Genomic DNA, 11422 nt, shown 5'->3' with positions numbered 1-11422 from the left:
TTAGCCACCACCAAACAAGGAAGGGAAGGCCTTGTAGCCCTTGAGATCAATCAAGATCAAGGGAGTACAACTAAACGTGTGGCCTAAGGAGAGTTGGGTCAATGCACGATCATGGAACTCTTTGAGGGGTAGTTTTGGGGCTACAACCCAACATGCTAGTACATGATATTTTGAATTTTGGGCAGACTCGCACTCTCACTGGAATTTTTTCGCATGTAATGATTCCATTAGTGGCATAATATTGAGACAAACTTGTCAAAGCTTGTTGATTTGAACATCACAAAGCTCAACACATGTCACTACACAAGCAGTTCTATCCTCCTTTGTGCATTCTTTGTGCTGCATCTTTGTACATCAAATTGTCCACAATCTTTCCTATCATCTACCCGTAGCTCACCACCTTCCATCTACCCACCTCTCACCACCTTTCATCTACCCGCAGCTTACCACTTGTCATCTACACACAACTCACCCCCTACCATCAACTCGCAACTCTCCCATGCTGATCTAAATTTGTGACCACTGTGCTAACATTGGCTTGGTGCGACCATCACAATGGTTCTTGGAGGTGGCTATAGCTGCTCCTAATTAAACCAAAGAAAATGTATTTATGCTAATTAGTTGGGTCACATGAGACCCGTGTTGGAGTCCCATAATTGTTCTAAAGCAAGTGGTTAAATTTTAATCCTAATCAAAGGAAAATGTATCTCCTTGTGCAACCACCACGTTGGTTCTATTTGTAGTTAATCTTAAACCAAGAGAATTGTATTTTCTTACAACAACTGTGCTGATTCTATTTTAGTGCAGTGGTTGCACAAAGTTAAACATTTTCCTTTGTTTAAAAGTTAATTCTAAATGAAATAAATACATGTTCCTTCATTTTAAACTTAATCTTAAATGAAGCAAAATGTGTTTCTTTGTGCAACCACCATGCAGGTTCTGTTTTAGTGCAGGTTGCAGTTAATCCTAAACCAAGGAAAATGTATTTCCTTGCAACCATCACACTGGTTCTTGGAATTATTTTAGTTCTACTTGTAGTTAATTCTAAAACTAAGGGTAATGTGTTTCCTTATGCATCAATTGCTTGTGCAATGACTATAATCAGCAATGACTGCTACTAGTAGCACCTGCTACCAACAACGACTTCGATAATAGTATTATTTATATTAAATTTAAAACTTAAAAAATATTATGCTCGGTTTCCAATGACAATTTATAACAACATTGCTAAGAGCCTTATTGTGAGATTACATCTGAATCCCATTAGGGGAGAATTGGGGTCTCAAAACTCAAGGGGGCCACTATGTAAAAACCCTATAGAGCATGTGCGATTATTTTTCATTCATGCTCCTTACACCTCATCATCCATGAGTCACCTTCTATCATGGTGTCCCACACTCTCTCTACAGTCTATGACTATTGATGACACCATTTAAGGAGATCCCTTTACCATGTGAACTTTTAGTCACAAGCTCCATATGTGCTCCATGGTCTTTCTTTGCAAGAAAAGAAGTACCTTGAACCAATGGAGGTTCTTTAAAGATCAAAATCCAAGTTACAAGGCTGTTTCCCTAGTGTTATAATGAAATTTCTTACTTTGGATTATCCACAGTGCTGCATTGTTTATGCTATCATTTTCGAAACTTCATGGAGGATGAGATGAGAATACTGGGCATGAATGATATCAATACCTCTTCATACACAAAGTCACAAAGTTGTGCATGTGCAAGTTGTTGGAGAGGTGATGCAAGACTTGAAAGATATGGTGATGCAAAGGAGATGCCTATTTGAACTTTTCTTGAACCTAGGACTTGAAAGGTATGGTGATGCAAAGGAGATGCCTATTTGGACTTTCCTTGAACCCAAGTGTTCAATGGCAATGCTAGTGCATAGGGTTAATTTCCAACACTAGACAAGCCTTGGAATCATGCAATCTGACATCATGCGACCAAGGCCTACTTTTTGCAAAAAGTAGGCTCTAGTCGCATATGATGTTGGATTTCATGCTTCTAAGGCTGTCTAGTGCTGGAAATTAACCCTATGCACTAGAATTTCCATTGGAGAACCTGGGTTCAAGGAAAATCCAAAAAGAAAATTTTCACTTGGAACCCTAAATTTTTAGGTTGGGATATTATCTTCCAGTTTTTCACCAAAATATTTATAAGTTGTTGGGCTTTGTTATGCTAAGAGTTAAACCCTAGTTTTAATTCCATATTGATTGAAGACAGAGCATAGATTTGGCATTTAAAATAGAATCTACCAAAGTATATAGATTGCATGAATCAAATGATGATTCATGAAAATAAACCCTAAACCCTAAGCTATGAAACGTATAGGTATCAATCACAGTGTCTAACTAGAATCCCTTTTCTGGTGGGTCTTGTACTTCTTATTGACTTGAGATGCCAGCTTCTTCATCTTTGTCCCCGAATAATGACCTCTGCAAATCCAAGAATTCCTCCTTCGACATCCGGTACTCTGGCTCTGCATCCTCGATCGTTTTCTGTGTGAGATGGATTACCTCTAAATCACTGATTCTAGAGCCATCATAGGGTGCTATCTCATTAACTTTTGGATGATGGGAGCACTGAAGTCAATGACATTCTCATAGGTGTCATTTGCTAGCTGGCATAGCACCTCATCCTCTAAAGGACCGGTTCCCTCCACCATCACTTCTAAGAGGGTAAGGTATTCCTCACCCCTAATAGTGATTGGATCAATCGATGCAAGGTGTGGCCTTATTGTTGCCTCATCATGATTATAGGTGGAGGATGGGTATGCATGACTTGGATAGGCCAACAGGATGACTTGGCTCTCAACTTGCTCTTTGGCTAGGTCTATCTCATGCTCCTTAGGCTCTATGTCTAGGTTGACATCACCTGCTCCATGACTTGTGGATGGACCTGCTCCATGACTTGTGGATGTAGAGGGACCCTCAGGTGGTTGTTCAAAATCCTCATCAAACTTTATGTGTGATATTATTTCCTTGGGAAATATTAGAAATATTGAAATACAAAGGTACTAAGTACTCCAGTGATTGAAGTTTACTCTAGGCTCTAAGGCCAAACCTCATGTGTGTGTTCTTATTATGTCCTTAAGTACTTACTTTATTCTCTTCATCATCTATTTCGATGGCTACACATAGTTGTGCATCTACAATGGATCAAGGATATTTCTCTCAAGGATACCTGTGACTCCATCCTTAACAATTATAGTAAAGGTGAAGTCTTGGAATAGCAACATCCACCTCATCATCATCATCATAGGACAGTAATATCTAGACTTTTGCATGTTGTACATCATGCCCAAAGGTTTACTTTTAATGGTGATGTACTTTTTTGACTGATTGAACATCTTGCTTGCATAGAAAATACAACCCCTTTCCCTCTCTCCCTCTCCCTCTCTTTCTATCTCCCTCTCTCTCTCCCTCTCTTTCTATCTCCCTCTCCCTATCCCTCTCCCTTTTTCTATCTCCCTCTCCCTCTCCCTCTCCCTCATACACCATAGAGAGCCATCAAGTCAAAGTTTTAAATTATTTCTATATGTGAAAGACATGCAAATATTTTGCCTTCCAATGATACCTACAAAAATTGGAATCCATCAATACACACTATCTTGTAACATTACAAATTTTTATACAAACAAGAATTATTAGACCTACTTAGCGAAATGTCACATCTAAAGTGTTCAATCGACATTGTACCAAGTCTTCACTATGTTCTTGTTGTCCATCCATTGTCAAATAATTCAGATAGCCAATCCAAATCCAATATCTTGCAAGTATATGTTCTTTGGTTTTCTCAATTGCATACAACCATCGAAGAAATCAACAAAACATGGGAATGGAAGAAGCAAGCTCAGCGTAGCACTTCTTCCACCAGTAGTTCGCTTCATAGCATTTCTCACATCATTGAACATCCTATTTTTGTATGATTCACTGATCTCTATGCTTGGAAGCGGCAACTTTGGACTATCAAAAGAAGGCAAGGGAAGCGATTCTAATCTTCCATACTAGCCTTTTGATCTGGCACTATGAACATTGAGTCGTAAAAGTAGATCCCATCCTTCAATTCTGATGGTGTGACCTTCATACTAAAGACTCTCGATCTCAGCATGGAGGACATGCAATACCCTAGTGATGCATGCTATGGGCTCCCACTCTTTGTAAGTAGATGGATAAAAATCTATAAAACAAGTACAAGATATAAGAAAGTCCCTAGAAAAATGTAAATATTTTGAAGCATGACACTAGTTTACTTTCAAACACTTACAATTGGTCCTATGATATGGAAGGCCTGCATGTGGATGCACATATATGTCTATGTGGGTAAAGACATGTTGAATATATACTCGGGCTACTATTTTGTTGTTGGGAGACATCTTTAAATCCAATATTCTTCCCTTACAATGTCTGGAGATGTCCATTACATCCTTCTAAGCCACTTTATAACACCCATGATTAGTGGGTTGCATTGTTATCCATTAATATTTTTTGTAGAGTTGAGAAATCCATTCCCCATGCTCATCCTTGACATTCTTCAGTTTAACAAATTGTAAACTACCTTTATATTTATCATTCTCCATCTCCATAGTCCTTGCCCTAGTTCCATAAAATTAACATCTCTCTTCCTCTCTCATTCCAACCATAAATAAACATAATAATCATTCCTTAGGACTGTGTGTGTGTGTGTGTGTGTCCCTCCTCTACCCAAGAAGAAACAAATGTCAAAATAATGTTATGGCTCTAAATATCATCCACCTCTATCTTCTCTTCCTCTCTGCCTTTTTGCAACAAACATATAGATGAATTGTGAGACAAAATGTAATAAAGAGACAATTTTCAAAGAAAAATCACTTCATTACCTCGAAAGTATGTGTCCTTTCTTCTAAAGTTGATTCTCTATGCTTTGAAAAGGCATAGAAAGAGGTGAAAATGATAGAACACCCTTTTCTCATACTTCTTCTAAGAAGAATCATGTCACACCTTTGGTTTCTAACCTCTCTCTCTCTCTCTCTCTCTCTCTCTCTCTCTCTCTCTCTTCCCCCCCCTCTCCCTCCCTCTCTAGCCCTCTCCCTCCCTCTCTCTGTCCCTCCTCTAGTAGAGAAGAACAAATGTAGAAATAATGTTATGACTCGAAATATCATCCACCTCTATCTTCTCTTCCTTTCTACCTTGTGCGACAAAAATATAATATAGAGACAATTTTCAAAGCGAAATACCTTCATTACCTTGAGGCTATGTTTTCTTTCTTCTAAATTCGATTCTCTATGTGCCAATAAGATAGAGAAATAGGCAAAAATGATAGGACACCCTTTTTTCCTACTTCTTCAAAGAAGAATCAGGTCACACCTTTCATTTCTAAAGAAGAGAGTACTAATTTATGGATGAATGAAAGTCTTAATGAAACAGGAGAGAAGAGGACCGAAAAGAGCTTGGACAGAAGTTTTCTTTGAGAGATTTTCACTTGTGTAAAGAAAAACATGAATAAAGAGGAGGGAAAATGACTAATCAAGAGTAAAATAGAGATAGTTTCAAACAAGGTGCTAGAAGATGGTAGGAATGCATTTTTCGAGTGCATGGAGGAGGTGAAAAGTTTTGGAAGAGAGAGAACAATGAGATAGTTGATGTGGAAGTCAAATTTGGTTGAACTAGAATGAGCATAGTTCTAGTTTAGGGCTTGTGTGTGTGTGTGTGTTTTTAAAATATAAAACCTTTTAACTACACGGCACACGAAGCTCAGAAAAGGTGGATAACAAATTATTTATTACATGGGTGTTCATAAAACAAAAGTTGGTACAAAATTGTTGAATCCTTCAGGTAGTCCAAGCTCTGAGGTTAGCATCCACTTACGAGAATGTAAGAATGTATTTGGCAAGGAATGCCAATAATGTTTAAGCAAAAAACTATTTGCAAACAAAAGTACAGCCAGTGAAGTCTTGACAAGCATCTCATTTACTGAAGAGGAGAATCTGCATACATGCCACCATCCATCAAGAAAACATGATAAGAACCATGTTAGCTTAAATTGGGAAGACAAGTGTCATAAACACTCCTCCCTTGTTATTGGGTTCACAATAAATTAGAAGCTTAGCCATAAACTTAACCAGCATGATGTAAGAAATTAAGTGTAAAAGATGGTTTTTATAAGTGTGTAAATGTATAGGAATACTAACGATGAGAAAATGGAGGGTGGGAAACATTACTTGGGGGAATTAGTAAAAGGGTAAAAAATTAAGTTAGGGGGGGAAAGGGTGGTAAAACATAAAAGCAACGAAGATAATGTAATGAAGTTTGAATAGATGTAAGAAAAAAGGGAAATTTTATAGAAGCTTAAAACTTTTTAAGCTTGGTGAAAGAGTTTAAAAGAGTAAAGAAGCATTAAGGTAAAAATTAGGTGAGGGGGGTAGGGGGAGGGGGGGGGGTTTAGTAAGCAAGAATTAAGGGAAAATATTAGGGAAGATAGAAGGGTGAAATTAAGGGAAAAGTAAAAGGGAATAATGTAAGTAGAAAGGGGGGTGAAAAAGGAAAGGATGGAAAAGAGAAGAAAGGGGGGGCGGATTAGGAATGTAAATAGAGAAGGGGACAGGGCGAGTAGCTAGAGAGGAGGGAGGGGGGAAGAAGTGGAAAGAGAGTAATATAATGAGGGAGAAATTGTAAAGTGGGAAGAGTTTAGTGAAAAAAAGAAAAAATGGAAAAGAGGGAGGGGGGGGGGAGAATTTAAAAAAATATAAATAGAGAAGGGGAACCAAAATAAATAACTAGAGAAGAAATAAATGTGGTGATATATCAAGCAATAAAATGTAAGGGGAGGGGGGGGTGTATTAAAAAGTAATAAATTTCCTAAGGACCTGAGAGTCCATGTCGCTGGAGCTGACTGAGACAGGATGACATAAGGAGTGAGGCGGAAACACCAATGCCGAGATGGAGTAGCGAATGAAGATCTAGGGCACGCAAGTCAAAGTGCAGTACGAGATGAAGAGAGCCACGTGGTTGCAACAGCATAGTAGAGTCACCAAAAGGGTGCGGCTTGTGGGGCATAGTCGTTAGTGAGAGGCCGTTAGAGGGCGCACAAGACGAGGTACGGCATGGGCTCGAGCTGCAACAATTGCAAGGACATGACGAAGGAGGTGGTGGTATGCAGAAAGGTTGGGGATCGGGGTAACTAATGAGGGGAGTGAAGATAGCAACGATGGCAGGCCACGGGAGTAGTTAGGAAAAATGAGAGTGAGGCGAGTACAGTTGGAAGCGAGAGATGCAGTGATGTTTAAATAGGAGAGGAGGGCTGTGGGCAGAGACTCTGGCAGGGAGGCTAGGCGGGGAGTGAAGACTTTGGAGTAGAGAAACTTATATAGGCTAGGGGGTCCAAGTCGGGAAAGGGGGTCGAGAAAGAGAGTTGGGGAGAGAGGAGTCAGGTTTTGGGAGGGTTAGGGAGTAGTTAGTGGATGGTATAAGTAATAAATGGGTTTAGTTAGGGATGCTTTAGTTAGAGGGGGTTAGTGGTAGGCTAGGACCATTTAAATTACTAGAAAAAATAAAGGTAAAAAATAAAAAACCAAGGTTAAAAAATATTTTTATAAAAAAAGGACGGAGAGATTTAATAAATATTTTTGAGAACTAATGGACAAACTAGAGGAAATAAAAAGAAGTTTAAAAATCCATTTAAAAAAGGTAAAACCACAAGGATGGAAAAAATTAAAAGACAATGTTTAATTAGTGAAAAAATTAGAGACAAAGGGGAGAATAGATTTTAACAATTGAGAGGGAGATATTTAAATATTGCGTAGAATTTAGGTAACAAAGTTCTTTTGAATAAGCGAGAAAATAGGCAAAGATTAAGAAAAATTTAGAAGAATATTTAGGGAAAAAATATAAAATTTTAGCAAAAATGGAAATAATAGGTAGAATTAGGAAATAATTAGCAAACTTAAGAAACTATGAAAAAAATAACAGAAGAACTAGTAAAAAGTAGGAGAAACAATTGGCTAGAATAAGAAAAAATTAAAGGAAAAGAGAAAAATATTCAAAAAAAAAGCTAAGAATTTAGGAAAAAAATATAAAAATCAGGAACAATAGGAAAAATTAGGGGGAAATGGGAAATTTGGAAAAGAGGGAATTTGATAGGAAGGTAAAATTAAAAAATAGAAAAATAAAATTGAACAGTAAAAAGAATAAGATAATAAGGGATAATGAAAAAATTATTAAACAAGGAAAGTGAGGGGAGTTTTAAAAAAAAGAAATTAAAAATTAAAATTAAAAAATTAAATAAAAAATAAAAAATAAAAAAGTTAGGGGGGTAAGTTGGGAATATAAGGGTGCCAGGGTTTAAAAAGGGAGGAAGGGGTAGGAAGTGTGTGTGTGTGTGTGTGTGTGTGTGTGTGTGTCACACATATATATATTTATGCTTTCACGTTTATGTATGCTTTTTAGAGGCTTTTTCCTTTTTCCTTAGGCATTTCTCTTTTATGTAACCATTTTTTATATTTACATATAGGTAGTTATACATATAATTAATTGTATAACTACTTTTTTATTTATTTACATGTATAGTTCCTACACACACACACACACACACACACACACACACACACAACACACACACACACACACATATTGCGCTTATCTTTAGTGAATTACTTTAAAGAGATCACTTACATGTTCTTCAAATTTGTTTAATTTTGTTTATTTCACTCCTTTATTGTTGTAATTAGTTATTTTTTCTTTTATTTATATTATTTTGTACTTACTTATTTAATTCTTTTTACTCCCATTTTCTTGCAAGCTACACTCTCTTTGATATCTTCTTCTTTTCTTTAAATTCTATGCATATTTTTTCACTTATTCATTGTTTTTTCTTTTTAAGTTATTTGTTTCTTTTAATTAATTATCTCTTTTAACTTCTAATTTCCCCTTTCTCCAAAATTTAAACTTTTTTCCTTAATTAATTTACTCCTCTTAGTACAGATTTCTTACTATCAAAAGTAACTTCCTCTCTAATTTTTATTGTTTGAGCATGAGAAAGTATAAAAATGATTTTTTTAAATAAAGTTTGCTTAGTGTCTTAAGTATAAAATACTTTACAAGCATTTATTTTCCTACTCATGCTGGAGCATTGACAAAGGGTTTGGATATAATTAGATTTATAAGCATTTATTTACCTACTCATTTTATTTTTAGGCCATGGACATGATGTATCATACATTTTATCATACCGCCCCTCATTAAATTCATTCATCTTTTATTTTCACTTGGGCATGGACTACCCCCCTTTATTGTTTGTTTTTTTGAAAAATTTAGAACCTAGAGGGATGTTCTCATTTCTAGGTAAAGCGATAACAAGCCAGGGAGCAGAGGCATTACCTATCTTCCCAAATTAAGCTATATTGTTCTAAGATTTCACTTTAGAGATGAAGATAAAAGAGACATGGGTTCAATGATAATGATCTCAAAAGTTAGAAATGAAAGACTATATTCTCAAAAAGAAAGTTTGTGAGTGTTAAGAGGAGGCGAATCATGGCACCAATTCCATAACCTAAGAGACATGTAATGCTATCTAAGGATAATATGGAAACAAGTCTCATGTGACTTTCTTGTAAGAAAATTTTGCAACAAAAAAGTTACAAAAGATGATGGTGAGGCCATATGCCTTGGTATTTGGAGTAAGGTAGGCCTAATAGACCAAACCATCTTCTTCAAGAGTTTCGATAAGCTCATTGTGACTTGAAGACAAGACAGTGTAAACCTAGAGAGATACCCATAATTATTGGGATAGCCATTTGAAATTGAGGATATCAATGGTTATGTAGACTATCACATGGTACATATTGGATTCTTTGGACAAAGGTAAAAGACAAAGTGGTTCATGAAATTCATGGAAACGCCTTTAGGTTTAAATGCCAAAGAGGCTTTGGGAATGTAACATTAATGCAAGTCCTTGAAGAATATGCATTTGCATGGCCTCATCTTAGCCAAAAAATGTTGGATGGAACTCAATAATCTTAACATCATCTTCCTTTAAGAATGACAAAGAAGGTTGTGCTAGAAATTATTTTAAAAGATTTATAAAGGTAGAGAAGAAAGCAATAGAATCACAACCTCCACACAAAGCACCATAACCTCTACATGAAGCATCACAATTGCCACATGAAGCACTTTAGGAACAATGATAAAGGTGATGCATGCTATATATCTTATTCCTACCAATGGTCATCCATAACTTGTGAGGATGTCGGGCGTTTGAACTAAGAGATGTTTTGAACTAATAACTACAAGAACACCCTATGGCTATAGTCAAACTTGATCATGCATCATGGTCATAAAGGCCCTAATAGATGCTAGATGTGGTTCCCACCAAGAGTCGCATGACTCCAACTAAGACTGTTGTGTTACTAGAGACAAACCTATTGAAGATAAGCTGGTCGGACCCGTAATAGAGTTTCCTTTCCTAGAACACTTGTTGCACCATTTTTTTTCGTGACTCAGCTTTTTTGAAACCCATCCCTTTTGGAGACTTCTTCAATGTCAACATGAGCTTATCAGGCTTTGTTGAGGCATCGAGCAATTGAAGGAAAATTTGTCTACATTATAGGGTGACTTAAAGCAATTCAACTATTGTAAGACTAACCTTCATATCACAAAACGTTTCCCACAGTTTGATGAATTCTAAGATCAGGTACTAATGGTACTCAGCACAAGCCAAGACTTGCTTGTCAAAGCTTCACCTAGCTTGGTTGACTGTAAAATCAAAGGTGGTCCTATTGGCATGCAGGTGCCTTCCCTTTTACTTCTTTGGCTAGCTTTGCTACCACTTGCTACTTTTTCCTATAGTTAATGTCCTTAGTCTAGGGTAGGCTCTTTTTGGAGCCTTTTATTAGACTTTGGGATCTAGTGATTACATTGATATCAACCAAGTTTGCTATTTTTGCCAAAATATATTCGCAACCCTCCTTGATTTAACATTTCTTTTGAGCATCTTAAGATCCTCGTGCCACAATTTACAATCATCCTTTGTGTCACTACCACATCATATGCCACTACAACTAGCCCATCCATGGGAACCATTCCATGGATGGGGCTTGGATTACATCATACCATTTAAGAATGTTGCCCAGCTCACATAGAACAAGTATATTATAGTGGCAATAGATTATGCCACCAAGTGGGTTGAATCCATGGAAAGCATTCTAGGGATGGGGCTTGGATTACATCATACCTTTTAAGAATGTTGCTCAACTCACACAAAACAAGTATATTATAGTGGCAACAGATTATGCCACCAAGTGGGTTGAATCCTAGACACATGAGACAACACATCGCAGATACTTACTTACAAGTTCATTTATGAATTCATTATTTTCACATATGGTTATCCAATTGAATTTTTCAGTGACCAATGTGTTTGCATCCTTGACAATCAAGCTCATA

The sequence above is a fragment of the Dipteris shenzhenensis genome, chromosome 22, assembly GCF_047967505.1.
Source record: "Dipteris shenzhenensis isolate YYH24624 ecotype China chromosome 22, Dip_SZ_1.0, whole genome shotgun sequence".
NCBI lineage: Eukaryota > Viridiplantae > Streptophyta > Polypodiopsida > Gleicheniales > Dipteridaceae > Dipteris > Dipteris shenzhenensis.
This window is presented reverse-complemented; position numbering follows the sequence as displayed.